This window comes from Oncorhynchus mykiss, chromosome 22 (assembly GCF_057628025.1).
Source record: "Oncorhynchus mykiss isolate SJ-2025 chromosome 22, ASM5762802v1, whole genome shotgun sequence".
Classification (NCBI taxonomy): domain Eukaryota; kingdom Metazoa; phylum Chordata; class Actinopteri; order Salmoniformes; family Salmonidae; genus Oncorhynchus; species Oncorhynchus mykiss.
In genome coordinates, this window is record NC_143043.1 from 2,318,776 (window position 1) to 2,340,938 (window position 22,163).

The following is a 22,163-nucleotide window of genomic DNA, read 5'->3' on the forward strand; positions in this document are numbered from 1 at the left end:
GCAAGCCTTGGGCTCGTCACATTCCCTGGCCTCGTGCTCCTCCGACCACAGAATCGACACTTCTTGGTGCTGCACGAGGCCAGGATATGGCCGTAGGCCATACAACGCCTGCAGAACGGGGGCTGACGTGCATAGTATAGTGTTCCCCTGTCAGCCCCCAGGGAGAACATCGCCGGAGGATGGAGGTAGCCATCACACTCTTCGGGGACTCCCTGAGTAACGCCTGGAAACCTCTCTTCCCGTTCCAGAAACCCAGGGAGTCCCTGAGGTACCTCGCTGAGGAGACATTGTCCATGTACCTCCCCAGAAAGGCCCTCACTTCTTCATCCTTCACATGCGGATTGTACATGTTTACGGTGACCACCCTGAAGTTATTCCTTGCCAGGCTGGTCACCGCATAATGGCACAGGGGTCCTTCTTCTTTCTCCGCCCTCACCTTCTTCATTATTCCGTCATGTCTCTCCTCCGTGTATAAAGTCACATCAAAAGCCTTCTCTAATGGGTTCCCCTGCAGACAGAGAACATCTTTGACCTGCAGGTTTAGGTAGGCCATCAGGATATTCTCCCAAAAGTCTCTCTCCCCCATGGCTCCTTCTCCTTTTCAATCCACGAAAATCTCACCGTGTTAGCCAACCCGATTGTAGGTACTGCCCGTTCTTTTTTCTGTTGCTCCATTCTTCCAAAAAAGCTCTCTTTAGACAGAAGCTGAAAAATAAAGGAAAGTTGGTTCTAAAAAAACCGCCAAATCCTTGTAAAAATTCCTCCCTCCGGTCGTCCTTCGACCTTTTGGCTCAGCGGGCTCTGGGGCACCTCAGTACCAAGCTTGATCTGAGCCAAAAGGCCGAGAAGCGATAACCCACAAATGGAACCCTGAAACCGCCGGACCCCCGGGGGTCTCGACAGACCTCAGCGGGTGGGTTGGCAAAAGCCAGCTCCTCTCTCCCTCCAACCCCCACTCACTCAACCACCCACCCACCCACCCACCGTTTCCCTGGAAACAAACAGGCAGGTGTTTTTTGGAAAAAGTCGCTAATGCGTCTTTAAGTCACTATCCTGGCCCATCTCTGTCAATTTCTCTTGAAACAAGATACCGGCTCTGCAAGAAGCAAAGCCGCTCCAAAAATACGTTGAACTCGTAAGTGTTCCTCTCCACGGAAGTCTTTAGTAAAAGGCGAAAGGCTTGTGCGTAATGAAGAGAAACCAGAGTCATATGGAAGTCAAGAGGTCGGGGCCCGAGACACACTCTGTGCACTCTAGGCAGGGTTCCCGCGGGTGCTCCCGGAACCCACTCTTCCAAGTTTTCGAGGGCTGTCTGTGGATAAAAAGAAGGTCACAGACACAGAGGCACAGAGAGAGAGAGAGAGAGAGAGAGAGAGAGAGAGAGAGAGAGAGGAGAGAGAGAGAGAGAGAGAGAGAGAGAGAGAGAGAGAGAGAGAGAGAGAGAGAGAGAGAATTTCAACATACCAATTAGGATTTGGCTAAAAATACTTGAATCAGTCATAGAGCCCATTGCCCTTTATGGTTGTGAGGTCTGGGGTCCGCCACCAACCAAGACTTCACAAAATGGGACAAACACCAAATTGAGACTCTGCACGCAGAATTCTGCAAAAATATCCTCCGTGTACAACGTAGAACACCAAATAATGCATGCAGAGCAGAATTAGGCCGATACCCACTAATTATCAAAATCCAGAAAAGAGCCGTTAAATTCTACAACCACCTAAAAGGAAGTGATTCACAAACCTTCCATAACAAAGCCATCACCTACAGAGAGATGAACCTGGAGAAGAGTCCCCTAAGCAAGCTGGTCCTGGGGCTCTGTTCACAAACACAAACACACCCTACAGAGCCCCAGGACAACAGCACAATTAGACCCAACCAAATCATGAGAAAACAAAAAGATAATTACTTGACACATTGGAAAGAATTAACAAAAAAACAGAGCAAACTAGAATGCTATTTGGCCCTAAACAGAGAGTACACAGCGGCAGAATACCTGACCACTGTGACTGACCCAAAATTAAGGAAAGCTTTGACTATGTACAGACTCAGTGAGCATAGCCTTGCTATTGAGAAAGGCCGCCGTAGGCAGACATGGCTCTCAAGAGAAGACAGGCTATGTGCTCACTGCCCACAAAATGAGGTGGAAACTGAGCTGCACTTCCTAACCTCCTGCCCAATGTATGACCATATTAGAGAGACATATTTCCCTCAGATTACACAGATCCACAAAGAATTCGAAAACAAATCCAAATTTGAAAAACTCCCATATCTACTGGGTGAAATTCCACAGTGTGCCATCACAGCAGCAAGATTTGTGACCTGTTGCCACGAGAAAAGGGCAACCAGTGAAGAACACACACCATTGTAAATACAACCCATATTTATGCTTATTTATTTTATCTTGTGTCCTTTAACCATTTGTACATTGTTAAAACACTGTATATATATATATAATATGACATTTGTAATGTCTTTACTGTTTTGAAACCTCTGTATGTGTAATGTTTACTGTTAATTTTTGTTGTTTTTCACTTTATATTTTCACTTTGTATGTTGTCTACCTCACTTGCTTTGGCAATGCTAACACATGTTTCCCATGCCAATAAAGCCCTTGAATTGAATTGAATTGAATTGAATTGAGAGACAAAATCCTGGCCCCAATTCTTTTTTTTTTTTTTTTTTTTTTTTTTTTAAGTAAAATGGCGGGAAACGGGGGACCCCATTGAAGGGCGCTTCGCCTTTCTTTCAGTTTGAATGTTTTTTTCCTTCTCTTCTTCTGCTAGCTAGCTAGCTGTTTACATAGCTTTGTGAATTTGCATTTTTCCTTGACAACGGGAGAAATGTGTTGCACCGTTCCCGGAGGTACTGCAATACCGGGTCGATGCGTGGAGCGGACGGAGCAAGCCCCATTTCCGACTCCCTGTTCGAAAAATCCATTTAATATGTAGTCCCCCGATGGGGGACGTATCAGATATTAAACTGATAAGAACAGATACTACACTTGATCTTAGCCAAAAGGCCGAGAAGCGATAACCCACAAATGGAACCCTGAAACCGCCGGACCCCCGGGGGTCTCGACAGACCCCAGCGGGTGGGTTGGCAAAAGCCAGCTCCTCTCTCCCTCCAACCCCACTCACTCAACCACCCACCCACCCACCCACCCACCCACCCACCGTTTCCCTGGCAACAAACAGGCAGGTGTTTTTTGGAAAAAGTCGCTAATGCGTCTTTAAGTCACTATCCTGGCCCATCTCTGTCAATTTCTCTTGAAACAAGATACCGGGCTCTGCAAGAAGCAAAGCCGCTCCAAAAATACGTGGAACTCGTAAGTGTTCCTCTCCACGGAAGTCTTAGTAAAAGGCGAAAGGCTTGTGCGTAATGAAGAGAAACCAGAGTCATATGGAAGTCAAGAGGTCGGGGCCCGAGACACACTCTGTGCACTCTAGGCAGGGTTCCCGCGGGTGCTCCCGGAACCCACTCTTCCAAGTTTTGGAGGGCTGTCTGTGGATAAAAAGAAGGTCGCAGACACAGAGAGAGAGAGAGAGAGAGAGAGAGAGAGAGAGAGAGAGAGAGAGAGAGAGAGAGAGAGAGAGAAGAGAGAGAGAGAGAGAGAGAGAGAGAGAGAGAGAGAAGAGAGAGAGAGAGAGAGAGAGAGAGAGAGAGAGAGAGAGAGAGAGAGAGAGAGAGAGAGAGAGAGAGAGAGAGAGAGAGAGAGAGAGAGAGAGAGAGAGAGAGAGAGAGAGGAGAGAGAGACAAAATCCTGGCCCCAATCTTTTTTTTTTTTTTTTTTTTTTTTTTTAAGTAAAATGGCGGGAAACGGGGGACCCCATTGAAGGGCGCTTCGCCTTTCTTTCAGTTTGAATGTTTTTTTCCTTCTCTTCTTCTGCTAGCTAGCTAGCTGTTTACATAGCTTTGTGAATTTGCATTTTTCCTTGACAACGGGAGAAAAGTGTTGCACCGTTCCCGGAGGTACTGCAATACCGGGTCGATGCGTGGAGCGGACGGAGCAAGCCCCATTTCCGACTCCCTGTTCGAAAAATCCATTTAATATGTAGTCCCCCGATGGGGGACGTATCAGATATTAAACTGATAAGAACAGATTTTTTTTTTTTTTTTGAAAAATAATTTATTACGTTCCATACCATTCATTCTTTACAAAATACTTCTCATTCAAAGTCAAACAATGATATATAACTCAAACAATGGTATATTTTTAACAAACACAACCCCCAAAACAAAAACCTCAGGGGAGCATCTTCCCTCCCCGTCATCCTACAAACTACCTTTCCCTATCTTCCCGTCATAATCTATCCCCTTACAAATCTAAATCACACCCAGCCCTAAACCCCCCTTCCACCTCTCCCGGGCAGCATGCTGCCCCCACTTCCTCTCCTCCCTCTTCATCCTCCCTCTCAAATCCCCTTCCACCCTCCTCACTATTCCTTCCACCCCCCAATCTCTCCCTGTCTTGACAAAGTTCTGCCTGGCTTCCCAAAGCCCCTGTTTAAAGAGACTTATGAGAAGCCAGAGCAGAAACCTATCCCTACCCGTACCTCTCGCTCTCCCTACACCTCTCTCTAACCTTGCCCACGTTAGCACAAAATCACCTCTTACAAATCCCAACAACACCCGTGCCCTAGCCCATACTACTCCGGCAAAGGCACAGTCCCAAAAAGCATGACGCACAGTCTCCTCCCTGCCACAAGTGGGTCTTGGACAGGTGGGGGATCGCGCCAAGCTATGCCGGTACATGATGGAACGTACCGGCAAGCACTTGTGGAGGCTCAACCAATTCAGGTCCTTGAGCCTGTTGTCCAGGCCACGCGCCTGCACTCCCTCCCAGACCCCTGCCGAGATGCCCGCTACAGGCGCCGGACTCCCTGCCTGTCTGACCTCCTCGTACAGGTGCCTGTGATCTAAACCTACTCGGGCAACTTCAACCTCGGGGTGCGCACGCAGCCACTTGGCCGCATGACCAAAGTGCCACGGCAGCTGTTCTGCCCGAGGACCCGTGTTAGACCACACCATTACGCTTCTCGCCTGATACGAGAAGAACACCCGCAGGAGGTAACCGGACGGGTGTATCACTGGATGAGCAAGCTCCGTCAACAAGAACGAAACAAAAATTGCATCCAGCTTGAGGGGGAAATGTGGTATCCCCCTACCTCCCTCCCCGATGGGACAGAGCATGCGAGCCCTGGCGACCCACTCGTACCTGCCACCCCACATGAACTGAAACACAAGCCTCACTAGAGGCCTCCTCAGACAAGCAGGCAATGGGTAGATGTACGCCAAGTACAAAAGAGATGGCAATACATCCACCTTTAGGACCAGGACCTTGCCCATAAAAGACAAAGACCTAGCCTTCCACATTGCCAGCTTCTTCTGTACCACTGCGATACCCATGTTCCAGTTCAGCGTCGCTGAGCCAGAGGTCTCAAAATGGACCCCGAGAATCCTCAGGGCCCCCTCACAGAGAGATAACCCCCCGGGCACATCCGTCCTGCCACGCCATCTTCCGAAAAATTTAACGGAAGACTTTGCGTGGTTCAGGACCGCTCCCGACGCTCGGGTGAAGTCCCCAATAATGGCAAGGGACCTTGTCAGGCACGAGTCCTTGCAAAGCAGCAAGGAAGTGTCATCGGCGTACTGCGTCAACTTGACGCGCAAACCACCGCTTCCAGGGATCAACAAGCCCTCCACCCCTGTGTCTGCCCTAATGGCAGCCCCCAGAGGCTCCATGTACAGAACGAAGAGGAGAGCCGAGAGCGGGCATCCCTGCCTGACCCCTGACGAGAGGTCAAAAACGTCACCCGTGTGACCGTTTACGCTAACCCGGCACCCCGCTCCGACATATAAAGTACGGATCCATCCTATAAACTTCTCCCCAAATCCTAACCTACCTAACACCCTGTAAAGAAAGGATCTATTCACGCGATCAAAAGCTTTCGCCTGATCTAGCGCTGCTACCATTAAAGGCAGCCCTCTATCTTCTACCCAAGCGATGGAGTCCCTGACCAACTGCAGGTTCCACCTGATAGAGCGACCCTCTACCCCGCACGTCTGATCCTCATGGACGACGTAGGGAAGGGCTGTGCGCAACCGATCCGCTAGGACCTTTGCAAGCAACTTGTAGTCTACACACAGCATGGTCAATGGCCGCCAGTTGCCAAGGTCTGTGGCGTCCCCCTTCTTGTAAAGAAGTGACAGCACACCGACGGCCATTGATCCCCCCGGGACCCCCGTCTCAAGGATGGCCTTCAAGACTTCGAGGACCACCGGCCCGAGTATCCCCCAAAACTTGAGGTAAAACTCGGCCGGCAGCCCATCCATCCCAGGTACCTTCCCTTTTCCCATCCTCCTGAGGGCGCTCTCAACCTCTTCAAGGGAGATCTGAGCCTCCATCGCTTCTCTAATGTCCTCCGGCAATCGCCGGGACAAGTGTTCTAAAAACACACTTCCCTGCTCTACATCTACATCCCTCTCCTTAAAGAAACCTCGGAAATGGTCAGTTGTCACTCTGACCATCTCCTCCGGCTCTTTAGCTACACTACCATTTTCTTCCCTAACGCCATGCATTACCTTCCTACTCTGTCTGGCCCTAACCGACTTAAAGAACATAGCGGAACAAGTCTCATTATGTTCTAGAAAGCCATTATGCGCACGCTCCAGGAAAGCTCGAGCATTCCGCTCCTGCAGCTCCCTGAGCTGCGCCTTCAGGGCTGAGAATCTCTCCCAGTCAATAGACCCGCCGAGGTTGCCTGCCTCGTACTCGAGTTCAATTAACCTTTGGATAAGATCCACCTCCCTCCTTTCCTCCCTTTTCTTCCTCTTACAATATCCTATTATAAAGGCCCTAATCCTTACCTTAACTAAATCCCACCACTCTAACACCCCCTCGCACATGGACCGGAGGCCCTCAAGCTTCCGAAAGAAACCAAAAAAGGCGTCAACGAAAGCCTGCTCCTCCAGCACATCTCGATCTAACTTCCAGTACCCCCTACCGAAGAGACAGACTGGCGTCCCCACCTGCAGGAACACCCCGTCGTGGTCCGAAAAGAAAGCAGGCAACAGCCGCCCAGACAACTGACCCAAAGACCTGGATACAAAAATGTAGTCGAGCCTCCGCGCAACCCCCCTGGAGTTGCGCCATGTGGGACCGACCATTGCCGGAGTAGTGTGCAGGCCGCCATCAACCAGACCATGGCAAGCCATTAGCCCGGTGATGGCACCTGCACTGCTGTCCCCCGCTATCCCTAAATCTATGTTAAAATCACCACCTATCACCAAGTGCCTATTTGTAACACACAGGGCGTCAGACAGTCCACCATCTCCTCCTGTCTGCCGCCACCTGTGGTCCATACACCACCACCTAACCTATACCTACTATCCCTAAAAGTGACATCTACCCCCAAAACCCTCCCCTGCATAACTACAAAAGTGCCCTCTACCTTCATCTCCCTATTACCAAACAAAATCCCCACTCCCGTTGAATGAACCCCACCTATACCCCAAACTGATTCCCCCTTATCCCACTCCCTTTTAAACCTCACAACATCCCCTCCATCCCTCAGGTGAACCTCCTGTAAAAAACAAACATCAAAACCCACTCCTTCCAAAAAGCTAAAAACCGCCCTCCTCTTAACAAAATCCCTTAATCCCCTTACATTTAAACTAAACAATTTAACAGAAATATTCATTATTAATTAAATATAACCCCTCTAAATAACTTAAAAACCGCCCTTCTTTTAACCCTATCCCTCAACTCCCTTATATTTACACTAACAAAGGTACATTTATCCATTACGAAAAACATCAAAATACAACTACTAATAACAAGAACCAAACAGGAGGCTCACCCGATGCTCCCCTGCTCCATCTCGTCCGACAGGGATGCAAAAATGCTCCCCTCGTCTGAAGAATACAGGTCCTCTACAGTTGTGGCCCCCTGCTCACACCCCACTAGAGACATCCTGTTTCCCCCCTCCTCTATGACCCCCATGTCATCTACCCATGAAGCCGGGAAAGGGTTAGGGTTGGGGGCGGAGGTTTCCGGCTCCCCTGAAACACCCTGCGATCCTCCATCCTCCGTAGGCAGAGATAGAGCGGAGGTCGTCATGTCCAACTCCACTAAGGGTAAAGGGAGAGATGAGACCTGCGAGGACTGGGGGTTCACAGCAGCGGTGTCGTCTTTAGCCCCCATCACACGCTTGCCCACCCCCTCCCCTAGGACCCCCACCTCATTCTTCCGCTTCTTCTTTTTTCCGACATAGGGGCCCTGTTCAGGCTCCTGTGTCACCCCCCCGACTGACGGTTCCTTCACACCGGAGTGTGAGGCCCACTCCCCCTGCCCTTGACCCCAACACTGGAAGGTTTCCCACCATTTCAACAAGGGCCCCTAGCCCCTCCACTCCATCCAGTGATGATCCCATCTCCTCCATTCCACCCCCCGCCTTCTCCACCGCCGTCTTCTGCATAGCTGGCGTCTCTAATGACACCTCCTTCCCGGCCCTGCCACCTGGACTGGGCGTTGGCGATGCTGGTCTCTCCTGCTCCGTCCTCTCTGGGTCCTTCCTCTCCAGCTGCTCCCCCACAGAATCTCCTCCTTGCTTCCTTCCTGCCGCTGCCTCGGCATATGACTGCCGACGGGACGGGCAGTCGCGGAACAGGTGCAGCCTACTACCACACCCATGGCACTCCTTCGGCTCCTTACAGTCCTTTGCCTCATGCTCCCCCGATCTGCAGAAACGGCATTTTCCCTTACTGCAGGCAGCCGTGACGTGCCCATACTCCCTACACTTCTTGCAAAAGGGGGGTTGACGGGTGTAGAACAGCATCCCTCTGTCTGAGCCCAGAGAAAAGACCGCCGGGGGATGGAGGAAGCCTTCGAACCCTTCTTTATCCGGCCTCAGCAAGCACCTGGAACTGGCGGCGTCCATTCCAGAACCCTAACGAGTCCTTCACGTACCTTGCCCCCGACGTCACATCGCAATACCGGCCCAGGAACGCTCCTATCGCACTGTCTGCCACATGCGGATTGTACATATGTACATTTATCGTCCTAAAGTTGGTCTTTGCCAGGCACGTTATGTCAAAAAATGACAAAGGCCTCTCCCCAGCCGCCGCTTTTGCTCTGTCCATCACCACATCGCACATTCCTTCTGTGTGAAGAGTCACGTCGTAAGCCTCTTCCATAGTGTTGCCTTGGAGACACATCACCTCTGGGATCTTCAGTTTCAGGGCCCCCATCAGCACAGTTCTTCCAAATGTATCTCTTGGCATTCGTACTTCTTCGTCCTTCTTCCATGCAAACCGAATGGTGTTCTTTAGTCCGGCCCTCGGAACCGACCCTGTGCTCCCACTACCAGCCATATCTGTATGGCTGTAGTTTAATTTGTTTTCAGAAATTTTTCTCAAAATTCCAAAAAAACTCTTAACGCCCACCGGCCTTCGACCTTTGACTCAGCGGGCTCTGGGGCACCTCAGTACCGAGCTTGATCTGAGCCAAAAGGCCGAGAAGCGATAACCCACAAAATGGAACCCTGAAGACCGCCGGACCCCCGGGGGTCTCGACAGACCCCAGCGGGTGGGTTGGCAAAAGCCAGCTCCTCTCTCCCTCCAACCCCCACTCACTCAACCACCCACCCACCCACCCACCCACCCACCCACCGTTTCCCTGGCAACAAACAGGCAGGTGTTTTTTGGAAAAAGTCGCTAATGCGTCTTTAAGTCACTATCCTGGCCCATCTCTGTCAATTTCTCTTGAAACAAGATACCGGGCTCTGCAAGAAGCAAAGCCGCTCCAAAAATACGTGGAACTCGTAAGTGTTCCTCTCCACGGAAGTCTTTAGTAAAAGGCGAAAGGCTTGTGCGTAATGAAGAGAAACCAGAGTCATATGGAAGTCAAGAGGTCGGGGCCCGAGACACACTCTGTGCACTCTAGGCAGGGTTCCCGCGGGTGCTCCCGGAACCCACTCTTCCAAGTTTTGGAGGGCTGTCTGTGGATAAAAAGAAGGTCGCAGACACAGAGAGAGAGAGAGAGAGAGAGAGAGAGAGAGAGAGAGAGAGAGAGAGAGAGAAGAGAGAGAGAGAGAGAGAGAGAGAGAGAGAGAGAGAGAGAGAGAGAGAGAGAGAGAGAGAGAGAGAGAGAGAGAGAGAGAGAAGAGAGACAAAATCCTGGCCCCAATTCTTTTTTTTTTTTTTTTTTTTTTTTTTTAAGTAAAATGGCGGGAAACGGGGGACCCCATTGAAGGGCGCTTCGCCTTTCTTTCAGTTTGAATGTTTTTTTCCTTCTCTTCTTCTGCTAGCTAGCTAGCTGTTTACATAGCTTTGTGAATTTGCATTTTTCCTTGACAACGGGAGAAAAGTGTTGCACCGTTCCCGGAGGTACTGCAATACCGGGTCGATGCGTGGAGCGGACGGAGCAAGCCCCATTTCCGACTCCCTGTTCGAAAAATCCATTTAATATGTAGTCCCCCGATGGGGGACGTATCAGATATTAAACTGATAAGAACAGATACTACACTTGATCTTAGCCAAAAGGCCGAGAAGCGATAACCCACAAATGGAACCCTGAAACCGCCGGACCCCCGGGGGTCTCGACAGACCCCAGCGGGTGGGTTGGCAAAAGCCAGCTCCTCTCTCCCTCCAACCCCCACTCACTCAACCACCCACCCACCCACCCACCCACCCACCCACCGTTTCCCTGGCAACAAACAGGCAGGTGTTTTTGGAAAAAGTCGCTAATGCGTCTTTAAGTCACTATCCTGGCCCATCTCTGTCAATTTCTCTTGAAACAAGATACCGGGCTCTGCAAGAAGCAAAGCCGCTCCAAAAATACGTGGAACTCGTAAGTGTTCCTCTCCACGGAAGTCTTTAGTAAAAGGCGAAAGGCTTGTGCGTAATGAAGAGAAACCAGAGTCATATGGAAGTCAAGAGGTCGGGGCCCGAGACACACTCTGTGCACTCTAGGCAGGGTCCCGCGGGTGCTCCCGGAACCCACTCTTCCAAGTTTGGAGGGCTGTCTGTGGATAAAAAGAAGGTCGCAGACACAGAGAGAGAGAGAGAGAGAGAGAGAGAGAGAGAGAGAGAGAGAGAGAGAGAGAGAGAGAGAGAGAGAGAGAGAGAGAGAGAGAGAGAGAGAGAGAGAGAGAGAGAGAGACACACACACACATCCTGGCCCCAATTCTTTTTTTTTTTTTTTTTTTTTTTTTTTTAAGTAAAATGGCGGGAAACGGGGGACCCCATTGAAGGGCGCTTCGCCTTTCTTTCAGTTTGAATGTTTTTTTCCTTCTCTTCTTCTGCTAGCTAGCTAGCTGTTTACATAGCTTTGTGAATTTGCATTTTTCCTTGACAACGGGAGAAAAGTGTTGCACCGTTCCCGGAGGTACTGCAATACCGGGTCGATGCGTGGAGCGGACGGAGCAAGCCCCATTTCCGACTCCCTGTTCGAAAATCCATTTAATATGTAGTCCCCCGATGGGGGACGTATCAGATATTAAACTGATAAGAACAGATACAAAAAATAATTTATTTACACTCAATACCATTCATACTTTACAAAATCATAGTTCTCATTCATTCTACTTACAAAAAACACCAAACACCCAAACAAAAACAAACCTCAGGGGAGCATCGTCCCTCCCCGTCATACCTAACCAATACCTAACCCTTCCCTATCTTCCCTTCCCTAATCTATCCCCTTACAAACCTCACTCTAACACTCCCAGCCCTAATCCCCCCTTCCACCTCTCCCGTGCCGCATGCTGCCCCCACTTTATCTCCTCCCTCTTCATCCTCCCCCTCACATCACCTTCCACCCTCCTCACTATCCCTTCCACCCCCCAATCTCTCCCTGTCTTAACTAAATTCTGCCTGGCTTCCCACAGCCCCCTTTTAAAGAGACTCATGAGAAGCCAGAGCAGAAACCTGTCCCTATGCGTTCCCCTCGCTCTCCCTACGCCTCGCTCTAACCTAGCCCAAGTCAGCAAAAAATCGCTCCTAACCATACCTAGCAACACCCGTGCCCTAGCCCAGACTAGTCCGGCAAAGGCACAGTCCCAGAAGGCATGGCGCACAGTCTCCTCCCTGCCACAAGCAGATCTTGGACAGGTGGAGGATCGCGACAAACTATGCCGGTACATGATGGAACGTACCGGCAAGCACTTATGGAGGCTCAACCAATTCAGGTCCTTGAGCCTGTTGTCCAGGCCCCGCGCCTGCACTCCCTCCCAGACCACTGACGAGATGCCCGCCACAGGCGCAGGACTCCCTGCCTGCCTGACCTCCTCGTACAGGTGCCTGTGGTCTAAACCTACTCGGGCAACTTCAACCTCGGTGTGCGCACGCAGCCACTTGCCGCATGGCCAAAGTGCCACGGCAGCTGTTCCGCCCGAGGACCCGCGTTAGACCACACCATTACGCTTCTCGCCTGATACGAGAAGAACACCCGCAGGAGGTAACCGGACGGGTGTATCACCGGATGAGCCAGCTCTGTCAACACGAAGGACACAAATATTGTGTCCAGCTTGAGGGGGATGTTTGGTACCCCCCTACCTCCCTCCCCGATGGGACAGAGCATGCGCGCCCTGGCGACCCACTCGTACCTGCCACCCCACATGAACTGAAACACCAGCCTCACTAGAGGTCTTCTCAGACAAGCCGGCAATGGGTAGATGTATGCCAAATACAATAGAGATGGCAACACATCCACTTTAGGACCAGGACCTTGCCTATAAAGGACAACGACCTAGCCTTCCACATTGCTAGCTTCCTCTGTACCACTGCGATCTTCATGTTCCAGTTCAGCGTCGCTGAGCCAGAGGTCTCAAAATGGACCCCGAGAATCCTCAGGGCCCCCTCACAGAGAGATAACCCCCCGGCACATCCGTTCTAACCGCTCCATCTTCCGAAAAACTTAACGGAAGACTTCGCATGGTTCAGAACCGCCCCCGACGCTCGGGTGAAATCCCCAATGATGGCAAGGGACCTTGTCAGGCACGAGTCCTTGCAAGGAGCAAGGAAGTGTCGTCGGCGTACTGCGTCATCTTAACACGCAGCCCACCGCTTCCAGGGATCAACAAGCCCTCCACCCCTGTGTCTGCCTAATGGCAGCCCCCAGAGGCTCCATGTACAGAACGAAGAGGAGTGCCGAGAGCGGGCATCCCTGCCTGACCCCAGACGAGAGGTCAAAAACGTCACCCAAGTGACTATGTACGCTAACTCGACACCCCGCTCCGACATATAATGTACGGATCCATCCTATATACTTCTCCCCAAATCCTAATCTACCTAATACCCTGAATAGAAAGGATCTATTCACGCGATCAAAGGCTTTCGCCTGATCAAGCGCTGCTACCATTAAAGGCAGCCCTCTATCTTCAACCCAGGCGATGGAGTCCCTAATCAACTGTAGTTCCATCTTATAGAGCGGCCCTCTACCCCGCACGTCTGATCCTCATGGACGACGTAGGGAAGGGCTGTGCGCAACCGGTCTGCTAAAACCTTTGCAAGAATCTTGTAATCTACGCACAGCATGGTCAACGGCCGCCAGTTGCCAAGGTCAGTTGCTTCCCCCTTCTTATAAAGAAGTGACAGCACACCAACAGCCATTGATCCCCCCGGGACCCCCGTCTCAAGGATGGCCTTCAAGACTTCGAGGACCACCGGTCCAAGTATACCCCAAAACTTGAGGTAAAACTCAGCCGGCAGCCCATCCATCCCAGGCACCTCCCTTTACCCATCCTCCTAAGAGCGCTCTCAACCTCTTCTAGTGAGATCTGGGCCTCCATCACGTCTCTAATGTCTTCCGGCAACCTCCGGGACAAGTGTTCTAAAAACACATTTCCCTGCTCTACATCTATTTCCCTTTCCTTAAATAAACCTCGGAAATGATCAGTTGTCACCCTGACCATCTCCTCTGGTTTACTTACTACACTACCATCTTCTTCTCTAACTCCATGCATTACCTTCCTACTCTGCCTGGCCCTAACCGACTTAAAGAACATAGCGGAACAAGTCTCATTATGTTCTAAAAAGCCACTATGTGCACTCTCCAGGAAAGCTCGAGCCTTCTGCTCCTGCAAGCTCCCTGAGCTGCGCCTTCAGGGCTGTGGATTTCTCCCAGTCAATCGACCCGCCGAGGTTGCCTGCCTCGTAACTCGAGTTCGAGCAACCTTTGGATATGATCCACCTCCCTCCTTTCCTCCCTTTTTTTCCTCTTAGCATATCCTATGATAAAGGCCCTAATTCTTACCTTTACTAAATCCCACCACTCTAACACCCCTCACACATGGGCCGGAGACCCTTCAAGCCCCCGAAACACCCCTGTGACGGCATTGACAAAGACCTGCTCATCCAGTAAATCCCGATCTAGTTTCCAGTACCCCCTACCGAAGAGGCAGACTGGCGACCCCACCTGTAGGAGCCCCCCGTCATGGTCCGAAAAGAAGACAGGCAACAGCCGCCCAGACAACCGACCCAAAGACCTAGATACAAAAATATAGTCGAGCCTCCGCGCAACCCCCCTGGAGTTGCGCCATGTAGGACCGACCATTGCCGGAGTAGTGTGCAGGCCACCATCAACCAGACCATGGCAAGCCATTAGCCCGTGATGGCACCTGCACTACTGTCCCCCGCTATCCCTAAATCTATGTTAAAATCACCTCCTATCACCAAGTGCCTATTTGTAACACACAGGGGCGCCAGACAGTCCACCATCACCCTCCTGTCTGCCGCCACCTGTGGCCCATACACCCAAATAACCTATATCTAATCTCCCTATACTTGACATCAACCCCCAAACTCTCCCCTGTATTACAACAAAAGTGCTCTCTACAATTATCTCCCTATTCCCAAACAATATCCCTACCCCCGTTGAGTGCACCCCTCCTATGCCCCACAACGAAACTCCCTTTACCCACTCCCTCCTAAACCTTTTTACATCCCCTCCATCCCTCAGGTGAACCTCCTGCAAAAAACAAACATCAAAACCCACCCCCTCTAAAAAACTAAAAACCGCCCTCCTCTTAACAAAGTCCCTAAACCCCTTACGTTTAAACTAAACAAAATTAACATAATATTCTATTATAATACAAAAGAAAACAAAAAACCTCACTTTTCCAAACTGACACCAAAACAACAGGAGGCTCACCTGATGCTCCCCTGGTCCATCACATCCGGCAGGGACGCTTCCCCTCATCTGACGTCCCCCCGTCCTCCTCCATTACTCCAACCCAGGATGCAGGTATGGTGTTAGGCCGAGTTCCCTGCATCCTGGGTTCCCCACCAACACCCTCTATTTCTTCCTCCCTGAAGGCTTCCGGGCCGAGACTAGGGGACCCCAACCTCCTCAAAGAGGAGTTGAGAACCCCCAGTCAAACCGTCCCGAACAACCTCCAGGGATTCACCTTCCACCAAATGCTGCGGGGCTGCGGAAAAAGAGAAGATAAATTTACCTTTCCCTCCCCCATCCCTCTCTTGGCTACCCCCCCCCCTCCGCCGCAACCCCCTCCCTCTCCCTCCTCTTCCTTTCTTTTTTGGTGTAGGAGGTAGCGGGGAGACACCACCCCTCTTCCCCGCTAGCTCCTCCACCATTTCTCTCATCTCCTCTACAAAGTAAACTTGACATGCTGTCCCCCCACTCTCCCACACCACTCACACCCCCTCCCCCCGCCACCCCTCCCTCCGGTCCTTCATGTCCTGTTGCCATCTCCTTCTCAGCCCCCACTTCCTCCGTTGTTTCCCCCTCCAGGCCTTCCACTCCATTGCCTTCATCCGTCTCCTTCCTCCCCTCTTCTCCTGCCGCTGCGTCCTCCTGAGCAGCTGTTCTTTCTGGGCCCGTGTTGTTGTAAGAACCTCCTCCTCTTCCTCCATCCCCCGCTCCTGCTCCCCCCCCAGCTGCAGACGCATATGACCTGTGACGAGCCGGGCACTCCCGCCACAGGTGTGCTGACGAGCCACACCCGTGGCACGCTTAGGCTCGTCACAATCCTTCGCCTCGTGCTCCCCAGAACCACAAAATCTGCACTTTCTAGTGCTGCACGAGGCGAGGATATGGCCGTAGGCCATACAGCGCCTGCAGAACGGGGGCTGACGTGCATAGTACAACGTCCCCCTGTCAGCCCCCAGGGAGAACATTGCAGGGGGATGAAGGTAGCCACCCAGGCCCTTTGGGTCCTCCCTGAGAAGGGCCTGGAATCCTCTCCTCCCATTCCAGAATCCTAGGGAGTCCCTCAGGTGCCTTGCTGATGAGATATTATCCACGTATCTCCCAAGAAACGCCTTCACCTCCTCATCTGTTACGTGGGGATTATACATGTTGACCGTTATTACTCTGAAATTATTCTTGGCCAAGCTAGACACTTCATAGTGACACAATGGCCTCGTGGCTCCCAACTCTCTCGCCTTCTTCATGATCTCATCATGCTTATCTTCCTTATGAAAAGTCACATCATATGCCACTTCCATCGGTTCCCTTGTAGGCATAAAACGTCTTTTACCTCCAGCTTCATAACCCCCATCAGAATTGTTCTTCCAAATGTCTCTCTGCCAAAAGGTTCCATCTCCTTGTTTTTCCACGTAAACCTCAAAGTATTTACCATCCCGATCCCTGGATTGACTTGTTTGGCGTGTACCGAGCCATTTCCACCTTCACAATGACAAGCACACCAAACAAACAAAAATAAACAGCTCTCTAAACAAGAAGCCACTGAAAAGAATAATTTTGGGGCAAAACGATTCCTTCAAAACTTTTATCGCCCTCCTAGGACGACCTCTTGGCTCAGGGGCTCTAGGACACCTCGGTGTCAAGCTTGTACTGAGCCAAAGGCCGAGAAGCGATAACCCACAAATGGAACCCTGAAACCGCCGGACCCCCCGGGGGTCTCGACAGACCCCAGCGGGTGGGTTGGCAAAAGCCAGCTCCTCTCTCCCTCCAACCCCCACTCACTCAACCACCCACCCACCCACCCACCCACCCACCGTTTCCCTGGCAACAAACAGGCAGGTGTTTTTGGAAAAAGTCGCTAATGCGTCTTTAAGTCACTATCCTGGCCCATCTCTGTCAATTTCTCTTGAAACAAGATACGGGCTCTGCAAGAAGCAAAGCCGCTCCAAAAAATCGTGGAACTCGTAAGTGTTCCTCTCCACGGGAAGTCTTTAGTAAAAGGCGAAAGGCTTGTGCGTAATGAAGAGAAACCAGAGTCATATGGAAGTCAAGAGGTCGGGGCCCGAGACACACTCTGTGCACTCTAGGCAGGGTTCCCGCGGGTGCTCCCGGAACCCACTCTTCCAAGTTTTGGAGGGCTGTCTGTGGATAAAAAGAAGGTCGCAGACACAGAGAGAGAGAGAGAGAGAGAGAGAGAGAGGAGAGAGAGAGAGAGAGAGAGAGAGAGAGAGAGAGAGAGAGAGAGAGAGAGAGAGAGAGAGAGAGAGAGAGAGAGAGAGAGAGAGAGAGAGAGAGAGAGAGAGAGAGACAAAATCCTGGCCCCAATTCTTTTTTTTTTTTTTTTTTATTTTTTTTTAAGTAAAATGGCGGGAAACGGGATGTTTTTTTCCTTCTCTCTTCTGCTAGCTAGCTAGCTGTTTACATAGCTTTGTGAATTTGCATTTTTCCTTGACAACGGGAGAAAAGTGTTGCACCGTTCCCGGAGGTACTGCAATACCGGGTCGATGCGTGGAGCGGACGAGCAGACCATCCGACTCCCTGTTCGAAAAATCCATTTAATATGTAGTCCCCCGATGGGGGACGTATCAGATATTAAACTGATAAGAACAGATACTACACTTGATCTTAGCCAAAAGGCCGAGAAGCGATAACCCACAAATGGAACCCTGAAACCGCCGCCCGGGGGTCTCGACAGACCCCAGCGGGTGGGTTGGCAAAAGCCAGCTCCTCTCTCCTCCAACCCCCACTCACTCAACCACCCACCCACCCACCCACCCACCCACCCACCGTTTCCCTGGCAACAAACAGGCAGGTGTTTCAAAAAGTCGCTAATGCGTCTTTAAGTCACTATCCTGGCCCATCTCTGTCAATTTCTCTTGAAACAAGATACCGGGCTCTGCAAGAAGCAAAGCCACTACAAAATACGTGGAACTCGTAAGTGTTCCTCTCCACGGAAGTCTTTCATAAAAGGCGAAAGGCTTGTGCGTAATGAAGAGAAACCAGAGTCATATGGAAGTAGAAAGATGGGCCCAAGAACATCACTCTGTGCACTCTAGGCAGGGCCAGGTTGCCAAGGATGCTCCCGGAACCCACTCTTCCAAGTTTTGGAGGGCTGTCTGTGGATAAAAAAGAAGGTCGCAGACACAGAGAGAGAGAGAGAGAGAGAGAGAGAGAGAGAGAGAGAGAGAGAGAGAGAGAGAGAGAGAGAGAGAGAGAGAGAGAGAGAGAGAGAGACACACACACACACAATCCTGGCCCCAATTCTTTTTTTTTTTTTTTTTTTTTTTTAAGTAAAATGGCGGGAAACGGGGGACCCCATTGAAGGGCGCTTCGCCTTTCTTTCAGTTTGAATGTTTTTTTCCTCTCTTCTTCTGCTAGCTAGCTAGCTGTTTACATAGCTTTGTGAATTTGCATTTTTCCTTGACAACGGGAGAAAAGTGTTGCACCGTTCCGGAGGTACTGCAATACCGGGTCGATGCGTGAGACGAGGCAAGCCCCATTTCCGACTCCCTGTTCGAAAAAGCCATTTAATATGTAGTCCCCAATGGGGGACGTATCAGATATTAAACTGATAAGAACAGATACTACACTTGATCTTAGCCAAAAGGCCGAAGCGATAACCCACAAATGGAACCCTGAAAGCCGCCGGACCCCCGGGGGTCTCGACAGACCCCAGCGGGTGGGTTGGCAAAAGCCAGCTCCTCTCTCCCTCCAACCCCCACTCACTCAACCACCCACCCACCCACCACCCACCGTTCCCCTGGCAACAAACAGGCAGGTGTTTTTTGGAAAAAGTCGCTAATGCGTCTTTAAGTCACTATCCTGGCCCATCTCTGTCAATTTCTCTTGAAACAAGATACCGGGCTCTCCAGAAGCAAAGCCGCTCCAAAAATACGTGGAACTCGTAAGTGTTGCCTGCTCCACGGAAGTCTTTAGTAAAGGCGAAAGGCTTGTGCGTAATGAAGAGAAACCAGAGTCATATGGAAGTCAAGGGTGAAGAGTTCCCGACACACTCTGTAGCTGCTGGCAGGGTCCGGGTGCTCCCGAATTCACTACTCCAAGTTTTGGAGGGCTGTCTGTGGATAAAAAGAAGGTCGCAGACACAGAGAGAGAGAGAGAGAGAGAGAGAGAGAGAGAGAGAGAGAGAGAGAGAGAGACACACACACACAATCCTGGCCCCAATTCTTTTTTTTTTTTTTTTTTTTTTAAGTAAATCACCAGGAGAAACGGGGGACCCCATCGAAGGGCGCTTCGCCTTTCTTTCAGTTTTTGAATGTTTTTTTCCTTCTCTTCTTCTGCTAGCTAGCTAGCTGTTTACATAGCTTTGTGAATTTGCATTTTCCTTGACAACGGGAGAAAAGTGTTGCACCGTTCCGGAGGTACTGCAATACCGGGTCGATGCGTGGAGCGGACGGAGCAAGCCCCATTTCCGACTCCCTGTTCGAAAAAGCCATTTAATATGTAGTCCCAATAGGGAGCATATCAGATATTAAACTGATAAGAACAGATACTACACTTGATCTTAGCCAAAAGGCCGAGAAGCGATAACCCACAAATGGAACCCTGAAACCGCCGGACCCCCGGAGATCGACAGACCCCAGCGGGTGGGTTGGCAAAAGCCAGCTCCTCTCTCCCTCCAACCCCCACTCACTCAACCGCCCACCCACCCACCCACCGTTTCCCTGGCAACAAACAGGCAGGTGTTTCAAAGAGTCGCTAATGCGTCTTTAAGTCACTATCCTGGCCCATCTCTGTCAATTTCTCTTGAAACAAGATACCGGGCTCTGCAAGAAGCAAAGCCGCTTTTACGAAAATTAATGGAGAACTGGTAGATCTTGCTACTCCACGGAAGTCTTTAGTAAAAGGCAAAAGGCTTGTGCGTAATGAAGAGAAACCAGAGTCATATGGAAGTCAAGAGGTAGAGACCGACACACTCTGTGCACTCTAGGCAGGGTTCCGCGGGTGCTCCCGGAACCCACTCTTCCAAGTTTTGGAGGGCTGTCTGTGGATAAAAAGAAGGTCGCAGACACAGAGAGAGAGAGAGAGAGAGAGAGAGAGAGAGAGAGAGAGAGAGAGAGAGAGAGAGAGAGAGAGAGAGAGAGAGAGAGAGAGACACACACACACAATCCTGGCCCCAATTCTTTTTTTTTTTTTTTTTTTTTTAAGTAAAATGGCGGGAAACGGGCTCCCATTGAAGGGCGCTTCGCCTTTCTTTCAGTTTGAATGTTTTTTTCCTTCTCTTCTTCTGCTAGCTAGCTAGCTGTTTACATAGCTTTGTGAATTTGCATTTTTCCTTGACAACGGGGAGAAAAGTTGTTGCACCGTTCCCGGAGGTACTGCAATACCGGGTCGATGCGTGGAGCGGACGGAGCAAGCCCCATTTCCGACTCCCTGTTGGGAAAAAGCCATTTAATATGTAGTCCCGATGGGGGACATTGGGATCTACAAACTGATAAGAACAGATACTACACTTGATCTTAGCCAAAAGGCCGAGAAGCGATAACCCACAATTCGAACCCTGAAACCGCCGGACCCCCGGGGGTCTCGACAGAGCCCAGCGGGTGGGTTGGCAAAAGCCAGCTCCTCTCTCCCTCCAACCCCCACTCACTCAACCACCCACCCACCCACCCACCGTTTCCCTGGCAACAAACAGGCAGGTGTTTTTTGAAAAAGTCGCTAATGCGTCTTTAAGTCACTATCCTGGCCCATCTATGAGATTTTATTTAGAACAGATGCCAGGCTGTGCAGAAGCAAAGCCGCTCCAATGTGGAACTCGTAAGTGTTCCTCTCCACGGAAGTCTTTAGTAAAAGGCGAAAGGCTTGTGCGTAATAAAGAGAAACTAGAGAGTCATATGGAAGTCAAGAGGTCGGGGCCCGACACACTCTGTGCACTCTAGGCAGGGTTCCCAGGGTGCTCCCGGAACCCACTCTTCCAAGTTTGGAGGGCTGTCTGTGGATAAAAAGAAGGTCGCAGACACAGAGAGAGAGAGAGAGAGAGAGAGAGAGAGAGAGAGAGAGAGAGAGAGAGAGAGAGAGAGAGAGAGAGAGAGAGAGAGAGAGACACACACACACAATCCTGGCCCCAATTCTTTTTTTTTTTTTTTTTTTTTTTTAAGTAAAATGGCGGGAAACGGGGGACCCCATTGAAGGGCGCTTCGCCTTTCTTTCAGTTTGAATGTTTTTTTCCTTCTCTTCTTCTGCTAGCTAGCTAGCTGTTTACATAGCTTTGTGAATTTGCATTTTTCCTTGACAACGGGGAGAAAGTCTTGCACCGTTCCCGAGGTGCTGGAATACCGGGTCGATGCGTGGAGCGGACGGAGCAAGCCCCATTTCCGACTCCCTGTTTCGAAAAAGCCATTTAATATGTAGTCCCCCGATGGGGGACGTATCTCAGATATTAAACTGATAAGAACAGATACTACACTTGATCTTAGCCAAAAGGCCGAGAAGCGATAACCCACAAATGGAACCCTGAAACAACGAGACCCCCGGGGGTCTCGACAGACCCCAGCGGGTGGGTTGGCAAAAGCCAGCTCCTCTCTCCCTCCAACCCCCCACTCACTCAACCACCCACCCACCCACCCACCGTTTCCCTGGCAACAAACAGGCAGGTGTTTTTTGGAAAAAGTCGCTAATGCGTCTTTAAGTCACTATCACCTGGCCCATCTCTGTCAATTTCTTCTTGAAACAAGATACCGGGCTCTGCAGAGCAAAGCCGCTCCCAAAAATACGTGGAACTAGTAAGTGTTCCTCTCCACGGAAGTCTTTAGTAAAAGGCGAAAGGCTTGTGCGTAATGAAGAGAAACCAGAGTCATATGGAAGTCACGAGGTCGGGGCCCGAGACACACTCTGTGCACTCTCAGGCAGGGTTCCGCGGGTGCTCCCGGAACCCACTCTTCCAAGTTTTGGAGGGCTGTCTGTGGATAAAAAGAAGGTCGCAGACACAGAGAGAGAGAGAGAGAGAGAGAGAGAGAGAGAGAGAGAGAGAGAGAGA

At 50.8% G+C, this 22,163-nt stretch overlaps 17 non-coding genes and 2 pseudogenes across 17 annotated transcripts; all 19 read right to left on the minus strand.

Annotated features, from left to right (window-relative positions):
- Positions 1 to 1,092: 1,092 nt before the first annotated feature.
- LOC149972687 (U5 spliceosomal RNA) lies at positions 1,093 to 1,209 on the minus strand. Its single transcript, XR_016490816.1, has one exon. It is a non-coding gene; the product is annotated as a U5 spliceosomal RNA (small nuclear RNA).
- Positions 1,210 to 2,843: 1,634 nt separating this feature from the next.
- LOC149972688 (U2 spliceosomal RNA) lies at positions 2,844 to 3,034 on the minus strand. Its single transcript, XR_016490770.1, has one exon. It is a non-coding gene; the product is annotated as a U2 spliceosomal RNA (small nuclear RNA).
- Positions 3,035 to 3,285: 251 nt separating this feature from the next.
- On the minus strand, positions 3,286 to 3,401 carry LOC149972689 (U5 spliceosomal RNA). Its single transcript, XR_016490768.1, has one exon. It is a non-coding gene; the product is annotated as a U5 spliceosomal RNA (small nuclear RNA).
- Positions 3,402 to 3,950: 549 nt separating this feature from the next.
- Positions 3,951 to 4,129, minus strand: LOC118945522 (U2 spliceosomal RNA; annotated as a pseudogene).
- A 5,652-nt stretch (positions 4,130 to 9,781) lies between these two features.
- On the minus strand, positions 9,782 to 9,898 carry LOC118961224 (U5 spliceosomal RNA). The gene has a single exon (XR_005048984.2). It is a non-coding gene; the product is annotated as a U5 spliceosomal RNA (small nuclear RNA).
- Positions 9,899 to 10,367: 469 nt separating this feature from the next.
- Positions 10,368 to 10,558, minus strand: LOC118961209 (U2 spliceosomal RNA). The gene has a single exon (XR_005048973.2). It is a non-coding gene; the product is annotated as a U2 spliceosomal RNA (small nuclear RNA).
- Positions 10,559 to 10,809: 251 nt separating this feature from the next.
- Positions 10,810 to 10,926, minus strand: LOC118943668 (U5 spliceosomal RNA). The gene has a single exon (XR_005038986.2). It is a non-coding gene; the product is annotated as a U5 spliceosomal RNA (small nuclear RNA).
- Positions 10,927 to 11,367: 441 nt separating this feature from the next.
- LOC149972690 (U2 spliceosomal RNA) lies at positions 11,368 to 11,552 on the minus strand. The gene has a single exon (XR_016490809.1). It is a non-coding gene; the product is annotated as a U2 spliceosomal RNA (small nuclear RNA).
- Positions 11,553 to 17,090: 5,538 nt separating this feature from the next.
- LOC118961343 (U5 spliceosomal RNA) lies at positions 17,091 to 17,208 on the minus strand. Its single transcript, XR_005048997.2, has one exon. It is a non-coding gene; the product is annotated as a U5 spliceosomal RNA (small nuclear RNA).
- Positions 17,209 to 17,632: 424 nt separating this feature from the next.
- On the minus strand, positions 17,633 to 17,818 carry LOC118961375 (U2 spliceosomal RNA). Its single transcript, XR_005049028.2, has one exon. It is a non-coding gene; the product is annotated as a U2 spliceosomal RNA (small nuclear RNA).
- A 243-nt stretch (positions 17,819 to 18,061) lies between these two features.
- Positions 18,062 to 18,177, minus strand: LOC118945596 (U5 spliceosomal RNA). The gene has a single exon (XR_005040711.2). It is a non-coding gene; the product is annotated as a U5 spliceosomal RNA (small nuclear RNA).
- A 427-nt stretch (positions 18,178 to 18,604) lies between these two features.
- On the minus strand, positions 18,605 to 18,787 carry LOC118945473 (U2 spliceosomal RNA). The gene has a single exon (XR_005040618.2). It is a non-coding gene; the product is annotated as a U2 spliceosomal RNA (small nuclear RNA).
- Positions 18,788 to 19,030: 243 nt separating this feature from the next.
- LOC118945595 (U5 spliceosomal RNA) lies at positions 19,031 to 19,148 on the minus strand. Its single transcript, XR_005040710.2, has one exon. It is a non-coding gene; the product is annotated as a U5 spliceosomal RNA (small nuclear RNA).
- Positions 19,149 to 19,527: 379 nt separating this feature from the next.
- LOC118961192 (U2 spliceosomal RNA) lies at positions 19,528 to 19,715 on the minus strand. The gene has a single exon (XR_005048956.2). It is a non-coding gene; the product is annotated as a U2 spliceosomal RNA (small nuclear RNA).
- A 234-nt stretch (positions 19,716 to 19,949) lies between these two features.
- LOC118961160 (U5 spliceosomal RNA) lies at positions 19,950 to 20,072 on the minus strand (annotated as a pseudogene).
- Positions 20,073 to 20,480: 408 nt separating this feature from the next.
- Positions 20,481 to 20,670, minus strand: LOC118961191 (U2 spliceosomal RNA). Its single transcript, XR_005048955.2, has one exon. It is a non-coding gene; the product is annotated as a U2 spliceosomal RNA (small nuclear RNA).
- A 237-nt stretch (positions 20,671 to 20,907) lies between these two features.
- LOC118961159 (U5 spliceosomal RNA) lies at positions 20,908 to 21,018 on the minus strand. The gene has a single exon (XR_005048923.2). It is a non-coding gene; the product is annotated as a U5 spliceosomal RNA (small nuclear RNA).
- Positions 21,019 to 21,430: 412 nt separating this feature from the next.
- On the minus strand, positions 21,431 to 21,623 carry LOC118961190 (U2 spliceosomal RNA). The gene has a single exon (XR_005048954.2). It is a non-coding gene; the product is annotated as a U2 spliceosomal RNA (small nuclear RNA).
- Positions 21,624 to 21,866: 243 nt separating this feature from the next.
- On the minus strand, positions 21,867 to 21,983 carry LOC118961158 (U5 spliceosomal RNA). The gene has a single exon (XR_005048922.2). It is a non-coding gene; the product is annotated as a U5 spliceosomal RNA (small nuclear RNA).
- Between the last annotated feature and the right edge of the window lie 180 nt (positions 21,984 to 22,163).